Raw genomic sequence first — 13,524 nt, 5'->3', positions numbered from 1 at the left:
AATTGTTATGTTACACACCCGATATGATGTATGTTAAATATGGCTGGTCGGTGTGTCGTTTATTTTTTTTTCCTCCTTATGAATATAGATGGTACATAAATATATCTAGACATGATAAATATCTGCGCATCCTTTTTAAAGAGACGCATCTCCGAGAAAGCGCCTGTAGCGGATGTTTATATACTATAATTAATTGACAAGACGCGCACTGACCATCCGCAATATATTCATTACTTCACAATCGTCGACGCAATTTTATCGGGGGAAAATAGTTCAGTTTTGTTTATTTATAGTCCGCGGCTTATCGCGTTACCAATGTAAATTATATACCGCAGGAACTAGTATTAATCGTACGTTACCCGTGGTAATTCTCAGAGGCTGAAAAGCTTCGATATGTCATTTAAAAATTTTTTATTACGAATTAAGAAATTTTTTGCGAATCCCGCTTAGCATTGCAGCGGATGCAAATAGCCGTTACAATGCTGGCATAATTCCCGGTTTAACGTATAATCGTTATAAATATCCGCTCCGCCAGGTCCTCCTTCTTCTCCGCCTCGTTACAATAAACCAAGTATACGCCCTGAGAATCTCGTGACCCGTATTAAACTTTGATCATTTTACCGTCATTGATGCTCGCGCAAATATCTCGTACTTGCGCGCGAAGAAACTTTCACAAATTCAAGTCGTTGCAAATTTAATAGTTAAGAGGGGAAATGGGGAAATCAGTTTTTTTTGTTAATTTTCACACAATGATACGAGAGCTGAATTTTATTTCCTATACTCAGGCCAATATAAACCATGAAAAAGACGTTGGAAAACAACGGCGTTTCTTTTTATATTTCATGTAGAAATATAAAAATAAACATTTAAAACATTAATGACCGTTGCTCGTGCACTTTGCGCGGTGACTCACCTGTAAAAACTGCTCGTTGGTGAAACTAATTTTTTTTTAACGGAAATATAGATACACGCCTCGCGCAATAAAAACTGGTTCTTATACGCAGGAAGGAATAATCGCGTGCTTCATTCTTTGCTGGAATCAATCGATAGCAACAGAGAGACGGTATTGCGGCAGAATTTCTGTCGGAATGCACGATTTCCAGTTTCCATCTGTATCAATATATCGAACGTATATTAATAGCATATTGCCGCGCGACGTCTCTTTCTACTCCGATTAAGATTATCCTAAAAAAAGATGGCATTACGAATTACCCTTTCTAAATACCCCGCTAAATTTCTCGGAATTTTTCCAGACGCTTTCACTCACCGATGATTACAAGAGTGGCGCTACTTTTCTCGTTCTGCAAGAGCTACTCGAAAAAATATTCGTCTCGGATGATTATGTGTCATTAAATTAACATCGAATGTTACATTTTTCTCAGTAGAAATTATATCGCTTTCACGATAAAGATCACGGTACACGCGACTTTCCGTTTACGGCATTCTAACTGGCACTCCTCCTAACTCGCAACGAAGACATTCGCCTGGAAATATACAGGCTGAGTCATCCAATATTTGCACTTGAAAACTCGTGCTCTACGGTTCTTTTTTTTTCTCTTCTCGAAGACATAATACAGATATTAGATAACTGCACCTATATATCGGGAAGGCTTATGAAATTCTGTACGAATGTTACGAGGATTCTCTGTCGAGATACAATCCGCAGAGTCTCGAGTTCGTAAACGTGGCCGATGAAAGGGATGGGCGATGAGATATGCTTTTGCTACAACGCCACTGCAGGATACCGCTGTATACTTACGTACGTTCCATCTATAGATTTAATCTACATCGTCTAAATATTGTGATTCTTTATGCTGATTGATAATTCGCCTTCTCGAACATGCGACATCGTAATATTATCAGCCATTGCGATATTACGCGAATAACAAGGTCAGTGAGATAACGCGCGACGCACTTATCGGTATAAACGTAACACGATTTTCAGTCGGACGCACCGACGTGAAAGTCTTGTGAATTTATATAAAAACATAACACAGAGACGACGTTGTAATAAATGTTGTCGCGCGTACACTTGTCATTCTCCCTTCTAAATTCGTAGTACCAAATTAAACTCAATTTGAGTCATTTTTAACCATTTTCCTATAAGTCGTCGCTGCTGCTACTCAATACGTCGTTAATTTAACTAAAACAATGTTAATTTTAACTAGACTAATGGAGTTAAAATAATCAATTTTGACACACACATGGCAGTTAAAAATAACAAAATGTTATTTAACTCAAGATATTGGTTCAAATTTCATCTTTTAATATTTAACAGTTAATTAATAATAGTTAAACCTTTAATATTTGTCGATACTTTTGTATAAATACGAAGTTTCGTGGCTGTAAGGTGCGATAGGGGAATGATTCATCGTGTGACACCAAGCCGAAAATATGTCAGGACCGTTGAAGTTTCGATCTGTCTTACTCGACGTCCGCGGGAATGAGCTCATCGATACGCCCATTGTTGTTCACGCGATAAATGTATGATTTGTCACGTCGCAAGTACACGTACCCTCTCACGAACACGGAATGCGTGCGACTCGAAAAAGCCAACCTTTTTCTTTTCTTTTCTTTTACTTTTCTAATTAACCGATTAACATATCTATCACTGCTTTCTGATTTCGGCAAGGAGGCGACTTGTTACGTATACGCAAGTGTCTCATTATATGCTAACACGACGAGTCGCCTCGTCCGGCAGATAAACGAGGGAGACGATAAACGCCGCAAATGCGTAAAAAAAATTTACACGTGCCGCGGTAGAGCGCGTTCTATTCTGGACGCGGGCAGAGGCGAAATCAATTTCGGCGGTACAAGTGGATTTACATTATTTTTATCTCCGGCTAATCATTCCCCACGCCGGACTGAACCGGTATCCGCCGCCTCTTCTTCTCGCTCTGTGTGTTACGAGAGTGGATTTTTCTGCGCGTTTACAGTCGAGGACACCGGCGGAAGACTGAAGGTCGCGGACTATTCGCCGGAACGTCACGCCGTGGGAGGGTGGAGGTGTGATATATATTCGCACGGGAGTACGCTCCCGGGAATATAAATTCGATTACGATTTCCGGAGCCCCGGGGCTGCCGTATACACAAACTACGAATGAGAGCGAGCGAGAGCGAGCGAGCGAAACGACCGGGACGAACGCGCGACGGATCCTTGCCTGAAACCAAGACGCGCTCCAAACCTTGAACTTTGAGAAATTTACGACCTCTCGATCTCTTCCACGGGACGGGAGAGTCACGTTTTATCAAGCGATATCACGCCGGCCACGTTCGCCCCAAGTCTTTAACCTTTGCCATCGCGAGTTAAATTGTTCATCAAGTTTTATCTTGGGCATATGTTTTTATCTGTGCTCTGCGTCACGAGAGACCATGCGATGGACGCAAATTGCGCTATTATTATATTTGTTTAGAAAGCATTCCGTCATGCGTGAATTTATCCATCTTGTCTCATCTGATCACGTATACGCGCGTTCCCGCTCTAATCTGAGACGAAAAAGAACTCAGATAGAGTAGAAATAATATTTTCTGCGATAAGACGTGAAAACAGGCGCCTTCCAGTTTGAGCAAGTTAATATTGTCTTCTTCTCGCTCCTATCTTTAGATTGGTGTTGCCTAATACTGCTAAATATCGCATACTTGTAATTGATTTATTTCAATGTACACACGTATACACTGTTGAATATTAACCCCTTGTGTACCGATGACGAGAATTTTCGTCATTTAACTTTGCGTTTCAGTATCGCGAAAATGCATTTTCTCGTCATGAGATATTTTGTCATATTGGAACCGCTAAATAATTTTATCACTGAAGCAAAGCACGGATTTTTTGGTGTGCTGAACAATTTTTGAGTCCAATTTGCAAAATGTTGCCTCAGAAAAAAGATATAACTGTCACAAAAATGAAAATTCTCAAATATTCTTGTCATGAGATATTTTATGAAGTTTTACCATGAATTAATAAAATAAGATACATTTAGGAGTTTTTGGATGTGCTAAACATGATTTTCAAGTCACATTTGAAAAAAAAGTTTAAACAGTTTTATAACAAAAGTTATGATAAAGGATTATGACAAAACATTTTTTTTACATTGACTTGAAATTCGTCATCAGCACCATCAAAAACTCCTCTATATAAACTTTTATTAATTTTCGAGAATCTTTTGTTTTTGGTATTTTAAGACCACTCGAGGAAAATAACGTGGTATTCAAGAGATTAGAGATAAAATTTAAACCAATAGGGGGAGTTTTTGCAATACCGTCTTTCAGATACCGTAACCGTATCTGAATTGTTCAGATACATTCACTATCCGAACCGTATCTGAACAATTGAGATACGGTTACCGTATCTGAAAGACGGTATTGCAAAAACTCCCTACACGGAGAGAATTTTCTCTTAAAATTTACCCTGAAATCATGGTAGTTGTGGGACAACATGTACCACCAAGAATTTTATGCGAGCTATTCTGATTAATATCTACCATGATAAAAAATATTAATATCTATTAGGTACATTAAAATATAAAATATGTTTGATTAATTTTACTAAAATATATCTAGGAAATTTCAATAATTTTTCAAAATTTACCAATCTGCTTGGTAATTTTAATCACGTTGTTTGTAAAATGTCTTTTGTATATTTTAAAAATTCCTTGGTTGCCAAGTCCCAAGTTTGTAGTGAATTTAAGGGTAAAATATAACAAAAAATTCTCTCCGTGTAATATCTTAAGTTAAATAAAATTTTGCTATTTTTAACCACCATGTGTGTCAAAATTTATTATTTTAAAATAAAACAGTATTATTTTAACTCTATAACTTGACGAACTTAACAATGTCGGTAATCACATAGTCGAAAAAGATGCACGTAAAAAGATTTACGTTATCCGAAAATGAGACGGTGATTCAGGATAAGAGAGAATCTGGATCAGTTAAGATTCATAGATTCGTAGGAATCGCTTATTCGTGTCAAAATTTCGCAACACGTGACACAGCGATAAACAATCGCGGACGCAATTCTCGACTGATCTTATCTTATCGTTTGCTTGTTCGATGAAAAATATTTGTGTTTTGGATACAAACGTGAACAAAAACGTGAACGATGCAACCGCGGCGAGCACACGGAGACGGTTATTACATTCACATAATAATAAGCATAAGTGTATGAATCTATCATACAGCACTACATTGTGATATCTAATCACTTTACGATATTTTCTGAGGAACGTACGGACGACAGTAGTTGGCGTAAAATATGTCGAAGAGAAAAACACGCGAAACATTGTAGAAACATTCCCAATTTCTAATGGTCCTTCTAATTTTATGATCACGTTTCGTCGTCAACATCCTCTTTAACTTCTGCCGCGTCTCTCTGCCGGTAAAGCCCGCATTCCCGCAATAATCGCCGCTGTCTCGATAGATAGATGGTTCGTCTGTGAAAGAAAAAAAAAAAGAGAAGCGTGAGCGCAACGAACGACAAAGTGTGTGCGCCGTAAAAAGGGAAAGGAGATGGCTGCTGCGACGTGTTGTCACGGCGCAATAAAGTCAAGGTTTTCCGTGTGGCGTAACGCGCGCGCGAACACACGGTGCGATGTACCTTTGCAGGTTGATTGCACCCTGAGAACTCTCCTGGCGCGCATACACACATACATACATACACATGTTACGGATTATTTTACACGCCCGATTATACGACGTTACCTTTGACCTAAAGCTCCGCACTTTTTCCTGCGCTCGCTTGAGTCGCAAGAAAACAGGAATAACTGCATAGCCGTTTTTAAATAACGGACAAAAATAATAGCCGTTCGATCTCTTCGTGTATCCTCGGAAATTAATTCTCCCGGACGCTAATAGCGTTTCTGCGAGTCTCGAGTTTTAAAGGGGATCGTCCGCGAGACCTTTATCTTCCGGAATAATTAAATAAAAGATATGTGAATTCAAGAAATTACGACAATTATTAGGTATCTTTAGGAAATTGATTAATATAATAAAAAAAATTTAATTAATCGTTATAAAAATCATTCAGCAGTCACCAAAATATAGATGTAAAAGTATCTGCATGGGATCGATGCGCTGTCTCTTGGAAACGACTATATTTCGGGACTCGCCGAGCAAGAACGGTCTCGGGGTCAATCAAGTTCATCGCCTCTTTTTCACAAATTCTTTGGTTTGGCCAGAGCGAATGGCGATGATCAAAGATTACCAAATACTAAAATATATTTCTCTGATGATATAGTATACCTTTTATTATATGTATAATAATTGTATCAAGCCATATTTTCTTCATTCATGCGTTTGACGGAATAAATAAAAAACGGGAACTAAATTATCTCAATCGAGAGGCAATTCATTATCACGGTTACTTATCTTATAAAAAGTGCGCTAATAATAAAATAAAGTTACAATCGCGTACGATACTCTTAATCTATCAAAAACATCCTAACGCGCACGATGGCTCCGTCACTGCGGGAATGTATACAACAAACAGCTATTTTATTTCCAGTCTGAATGTTGACGCGCGTGCAAACTTATTCGCTAATAGCCACGAACCCATTGTAAGCGCTCGAGCGTAAAAAGCTTCTTAATAAGCGAGCTACGCCGCGCGGGAACGCGTAATCCTTTCTCCTTGGAACGATTTTGCTTTCGTGAGTCATTCATTTTGCTGTCCGCTCCTCGATATACGAGAAAGACCACTCAGGGGATGGGGAGGGGTGGGAGGTAAAAAAAAAGAAGAAAAAGAGAGACATTATTGTCGGTAAAGGTTTCGAAAACCGGTTTTTGCGAGCGACCAGTTACTAGCGCGACAATTATCCAATAAAATTTTGTTACTTTAATTTAAAAAATTTTTAAAACAATCCACGGTTACACGAGTTCACGAGAACGCGCCGTGCGAGAGGAATAAACCTAGACGCCTCGAGAGGCGTTTATGTCATGTATATTGCGCAAATATTGATATCTGGCCGAGTTCTTTGCATAATGCGATACGCATAATCCTCACCGATGCAAAATAGAGCGTCGCAATAGAATTTGATAATACTCGACCGATCCGCTCTCGTGCACGCCGCACGACAATTTATCAACGTTTGACACGCGACTCTCTAAACGTGCAGTTAAACCACCTCGTGCTCGATCTCCATTAATTAATTACCTGCGTTACGCGACCGTTATTTATGGTTGATACCGCCCACTTTGCCTGTATCTATCAGCTATTGTAACTCGCCCGAATTTATTCCCGAAGTCGTTACAGCTAGAGGCCGGATTATTATTCTCGTATTATCGAGACTGACAATCGCGCAGGATAAATCGCACGAGAATAAATATTATATATCTCTCTCAGAATACATGTCTCGTTAAAAATTTATTTGCACGTCGACCGGCGATATTTAATCGTCGGACTCGTCGGAGAGGTAAAAATGTGTGTTTTGTTTCGCCGTTGGCAAATATCGACTCGATCGAAGCCGAAAGTCGTTGGCACCACTCACGAAGCGCAATTTTACGACGCGCAAAATAAAATATCGTTTGTGATGTATCTATCGAATATCTCTCGTCCTTCGCGCCGCGGCCGCCTCGCGATTAAATAAGTTTGCGATTCTTATTTCTTGTCGCGCGTTATTTCGATGCGTGGGATCGCGAGTCGTTCAATTGGAAGGTCGTCAGGTTCATAAAACTCAGAGAGGAGAGGAGAAGACGCTTGAAAGAGGAATTAAGAAAAAAAAACGCGAGAGAGAGTGTTCTTCCGCTCGGCTTCGTCGCAAAGTTCGTAAAGAATTTTCTCAAGTTTCATATTTCGACTCGGAAAAATTGCGTCCAATTTAGAATTTAATTAACCCATCAAATGAAATTAGAACAAGGAACAATTTTAATAAAGGGATGGTTGAATCTTGAACGTATATTTTTCTTCTTAATATTCTAAAGAATCAAGAAATAATCATTTTTATTTGTACAATACCCACTTATAAAAAAAAATATGTATTTCTAAAAAAAATCCGAATACCTGGGAGTAAATACATAATTTTAAAAAGTTTAATAAAGGAATGATTGAATCTTGAACGTATATTTTTCTTCTTACTATTCTAAAGAATCAAGAATATAATCAATTTTGCTTATACAATACTTGGATGTAAATACATAATTTTGAAGAACCTTCAATGTACGATAAAAGTCGCTATAGTGGCTCCTTGCAGGCAAGGATTAAATCCGTTCGCATTCGAGGCTATTAAAAACGCGATAAAGCCTCACGCGATTGCACGCGGCAGATATAGATCGATCGATCGACAATAGAGGAACAATCACCTGATACGGCAAACGTTGTTATCTGCGAGGCTAATCTTATGCCTTATCGAAGTATTCGCTATAGCTTTTTGAAAACGAACGATCTGGCTTTTCGCTCTCGTTGAACGATCCTTATCGATATTGCGCGACCGCGTGTTTGCGATTCGCGCGGATCTCTCGGATCCGATCGATCCCTTCGAGAGATTACGATACGCGTGTGTGTACGTATGTACACGAGGAACGCGAGGAGCATGATTCATCTCCGTGAATGTTATATACTCGGATTGCGCGAATAATCGAGCTGCACGCGCGAGTCTGGCAGGAGAGACGCGAGGAGGATGAATACCGGCTTTCATGATGCGCGAGAAGCAAAAATCACGTGCTTGAAAATATGTCGAAATACAGGTGAGAAGACCCGGCGCGGCGGCGTGTCTGCCGGCCGGCGCGGCGCGGCGCGGCGCGTCGATTCGGTCACCGTCATTCTCTCGCTTACGTAACTGCGTCTCTGATCGCAACGTGATCGTTCTCCTTTAAGCTCGTTCGCAGACACGCGTTCCGTTTTATCGTGCGCAAAACACGCAACTCCGTCCGAAATTTTTTATATTTGCCTTCGCGTTCCGTATTTCGCGACGATACTCGTCTAAAGTTGCCTCTTTGAAGAACGCGCCGCGAAAATATTTTCTTCGTGACCACGCAAGGACGCGATAACACGTGGTCCGAGAATGCAAATTGTTGGAAAAAAGTTCGCTCTATTTTTATTTTTATCTTTTACGTAAATCCAGTCGGAAGCGAAATTGCATGATTTTAAAATAAGTTTTGTTAATCAAACTCGGGTCACTATTGACTATCTATCTACAAATGTTTTATTCAGAAAAAAACATTCCAGCTTATCTGTAAAAATATCTACGCAAAACTGTGCACAGTTAAATTCGTATAGTGTCAAATTATACTCAACTTCAGTCATTTTCAATCATTTCTGTAGATTGCTGCTGCTCCTACTCAATATGTCGTTAATTTAACTAAAACGATGTTAATTTAATTAAACCGATGAAGTTAAAATAATACCATTTTGTGTTTAAATTTCGACACACATGGTAGATAAAAATAACAAAATGTTATTTAATTCAAGGTATTGGTTTAAATTTTATCTTTTAATATTTAACAGAGTGCCTCCTCGTTGACATTTCGGAAAAATGCGTCCAATTTGCGAAACCGAATCGAATGATATGGATCTTCTTTGGAAGGTGGCGTTACATTAATTTATACGAATGAGTTGCATCTAATTGTAACTTAGTCTTATCCGCGGACTTAGTCGTCGCACTGTTTAATCGTCATATAAGTCATAACTCGTGAGTCATAAGGACAGCGCGATAACGCCTCCCTCGTTAAAATGAATGGTATTCGACTGTTTAAACTGTCGCGCGTATGTCGCGAACTGTCGCGAACGATTTATTAACCGGATAAGGCCGTCGTAAGGGCAATTAGCGCATATTTTTAACGCTGATTATACCGCGTCGCTATCGGGCGCGTCGCATTTATTGCTCGAACTTTCTTGCTCGGAGGCGCAATCCTTCGCGCTTACACGCGCTTCGACACATTAATCGCGCGCGATTACACCTTTATCACGGTAAACATTACTTACTAAAGCACATTGGAACGCGTGAACGACGCGGATAACCGCGGGATAAGCGCCAGACAAAACCTGACGTTTCGCCTTACGAAACCGCGAACGTGCGTTTCGTGATACTCGGCGAAACCGCTGCGCAGTTCGAGGCGAGACCACGCTGATTACGACGAATTAATTAACACTCGCGAGTGTTGTTTGCCTTTACGCGTCGTAAGTCGCAAAACGATCGAACGGAAAAAGTATCTTTAGAAGAGGGACGCGTGGAAAAACGAAACGAAACGAAAAAAAATAATAATAAAGCCGAATGGAAGGCAACCGAGACGAAGCGAAATCTTCATTCACGCGAATTCGTTCGACATGTCCGGCGGCGAAAAAAAGAAAGTCACGTGAGCGCGCGCTGGCGGAGACAGGCAGGTAGGTAGGTTGGTAGATCGGGTTCAGGCGATTCTGGTCTCGGGCACGTTCGAGCGACTCGTGCCACGTGCAGAAACCGGTTCGGCGCGATTATTACGGACCGGGACCATTTGCCCGAGAGCGCGAGAGCGTGTGAAGACGAGTAGGTCTTTCGAATTTTCGATGCGCGAGAAATCCGAGAGGGATCTCCTGGGTGAGGGAGAGACGGAGAGCGGAACGTTATCTCGAGGAAAACAGGGTCATCGGATTGATCGGCGACCCTTTCCGAAGTGCGTACGCACTTTCGCGGTCGCGGCAGTGGCACGCTCCGCACGCTTCCCGGCTGGGACGCCGAAGTATCGACGGTTCTTTAATGCGTCTCTCGCATGCAAAATTTTATTTATTTAACTCTACGTTTAGGGTACAAAATACACCCCAACCCCCCCTAGAAATCTAAATTCAGAGCAAAACATTTTTGTTGATCGAATTTGCTGCACAATTATTTTACAATTAAAGAAGAATCCTTGGATTTATTTAAAACATGTATAGAATATTGCTATCAAGCTTTTTGTTTATTTATAAATCATCAAAAGAAACAATGAAAATTGAGATACAATATTGGGTGGTACACTCTATCTCCATGCGAGTAGGATTATTTATTTATTTATTTATCAACTCTTACATAAATGCATTATAACACGAATGATTGTATGCCGTTAATCAATGCCCTGAAACGTGACTTTGCAGATCGTTAGGAGAAATCGGTCTTTATTTCTAGTAATTATTAAACGTTATCACAGAGATTACAGGAGAGATATCGACAAGAAAGTCAACAATGTTTCGATCAATCGCAACATAGAGAAGACCGCGATAAAAACCAATTAGCAGAGAGAAATAGTAGCACTATACCAAACGAGGATGAATTCCTCGTGGATTGATCCCGATGCCCTATTGCTTCCAGGAAAAACTCGTCAATTATCGCCGTTCGTCCTGGCGCCGATCGTTCTCGACGGACACGACGATTACGTAATCGCAAACGTGAACGCGCGACCGGCGGATATTTTTTGCGATTCCTGCGAAGTCAGTCGCAAATAGTCAGTGCGGCGAAACGAGAGGGTTCGCCAGTCATTTCTCTTCTCTCTCTCTCTCTCTCTCTCTCTCTCTCTCTCTCTCTCTCTCTCTCTCTCTCTCTCTCTCTCTCTCTCTCTCTCTCCTGCTCTCTCTCTCTCTCTCTCTCTCTCTCTCTCTCCTCTCTCTCTCTCTCTCTCTCTCTCTCTCTCTCTCTCTCTCTCTCTCTCTCTCTCTCTCTCTCTCTCTCTCTCTCTCTCTCTCTCTCTCTCTCTCTCTCTCTCTCTCTTTCCCTATCTTTCTCTCTCGACCTTGAAACGGGCGCCTGAGACATCATCAGCGAGACCGGAGATTAAAACTACGACGATGCGCACTTTCGTACCCTCTCTGCCCCTCCACCCCTCTTTCTCTCTCTCTCTCTCTCTCTCTTTCTCTCTGTCGCCCTTTTTTTCACGGGACAAATTAATCGGCTGACATTTTGGCCAAGATAACGATGCGACTTGACGCAAACGCTATCTCACGTTGCAGCGGCGCGCGATATCCAACGGCGCTTTAACGCGATAATGCATTATTTTCGTTTTGATGTATACGCGCGCGTATATGCCTCTCGAGGGGCCCGATATCCGTTGATGCGTGGCATGGACGTGCGCGCGCGCACGCCATTGGCACCGAGCGCCTGTTTACACGATACGAGGAAGTGCGTCGTGCGCTTCGAAACGATAAACAAAGTTCGGTAAACTGGCAATAACAGCGCGCGCGCTCATCCCGACCGCCCTCGTCCCGTCCCATTGTCTAACGAGGGATTACGTAACGATGACGCGATCCCCGACTCCTTGGGCGCCGCGCGAGAGGCGGGTTTTGCGAATTCGACGACGCAGTTCGGGGTCACATTCGTCCCTACCCCCGGGCCCCCTCTGGCACTTGTTTCTCGTTTCTACGATAAAGCCGGGCACGTTCGATCGATCAACGACTTCTTCTCCTTAATATTTTGGCACTTATTAATATTTCCTCAAACGGGCTCGATACGACCATCGCTAACCCTTTGTCGCGTATCGAACAACGGCGACTATTACTGATTTATGATTTATTTTCCCTTTTAAAAATCGGTAATTCTATCGCCGCATGGATGAGTACGTGCGGTCGTGATGTATCATTGAACTCGAAGAAACACCGGACGAATCGGCCGGACGAAGCAATTGCAGCAGGGAGCCGATTATTTACAACCGGCGGGGAGCCGCGCGTCGCTCGTTTTCTTCCGGGAGCGAAACCGGCGATCTTCAGAAGCGAAGACTCTTCGCGGCGGAAAAAGGGCGAGAGAGAAGAAGTGAGGAAAAATGAGGAAGAAAGGCGCTTGGGTTGTTGAATCGCACGATAACGATTGCGTAATAATACGCGCTGTTCGCGTACGAAATTGGCGCGATGCCGATCGTATTTTACTGGCAACAAGTCGCCGCGACGTTGTTCGGATCGAAACAAGCACGTATCACGCATATATACGCGTAAATGCACGGGAGAAAGAGAAAGAAAGAGAAAGAATGAGAAAGAATGAGAAAGCGCGAGCGATCAGCCAGTTTCGATCTTCGATCCTCGGCTAATACCTGTTCGGCGCGAGTTCCGACGTTCCACGTAACCGTGGAATTAATATACAAATTAAGGCGCTTCGCGCCTACATTCGCGTCGTATCGTCGAGAGAGTGCCTGGGGCTAATGTATGTATGTTATTCTCCGCATTCACGTGCGCGTTGCTCCGCGTTCGACGTTCGACCATCTTCTCACCTCCCCCCCGGAATCCCTCGTTCATTTCTATGCGCGGCGCTCCCCCCGCTTTCCCCTCCCCAATTACCCTCGCGATCTCGCCTGACTGACGCGGCTGCGCGATACGCGCCGACTGCGGCGTACGTGACCGGAGAACAGGGTGCGCGCGCATCGCAACGCCGCCGTCGCCGCCGAAAACAAGCAGCGGAACGTGAGGCGACCGGCGTCCGGCGTCGTCCGTCCGCCGTCCTTGTCCGAAATGTCCGATAATTTCGACCGCCGGTTCCTTCCTCGGCCTCGTCGCGGACTCGCCGAGGAACAAGGGCGAACGGCGACGGACGTCCTCCTCGCGAGGGAAGGAAAGAGAGTCGATCTCCTTCCTTTTTTTTTCTCTCTCTCTTCAGGGGCTGGACG

General features: G+C 42.5%; 1 long non-coding RNA gene across 2 annotated transcripts; it reads right to left on the bottom strand.

The window, feature by feature from the left end:
- Nucleotides 1-22: 22 nt before the first annotated feature.
- Nucleotides 23-13,241, bottom strand: LOC139768605 (uncharacterized). Of its 2 annotated transcripts, none has more exons than XR_011717404.1 (2): nucleotides 12,955-13,241; nucleotides 23-5,429 (listed from the first exon to the last, which is right to left on the bottom strand). It is a non-coding gene; the product is annotated as an uncharacterized lncRNA (long non-coding RNA). The 2 variants fall into 2 exon arrangements; XR_011717403.1 differs by lacking the exon at nucleotides 12,955-13,241 and adding an exon at nucleotides 11,198-11,483.
- Nucleotides 13,242-13,524: the final 283 nt, after the last annotated feature.

Source organism: Temnothorax nylanderi, unplaced genomic scaffold (assembly GCF_030848795.1).
Source record: "Temnothorax nylanderi isolate EJ_2023f unplaced genomic scaffold, tnyl_v1.0 TNYL_tig0017_pilon, whole genome shotgun sequence".
NCBI classification, from domain to species: domain Eukaryota; kingdom Metazoa; phylum Arthropoda; class Insecta; order Hymenoptera; family Formicidae; genus Temnothorax; species Temnothorax nylanderi.
Note: the sequence above shows the minus strand (reverse complement) of the source record. Positions and strands in the feature narration are given on the sequence as shown.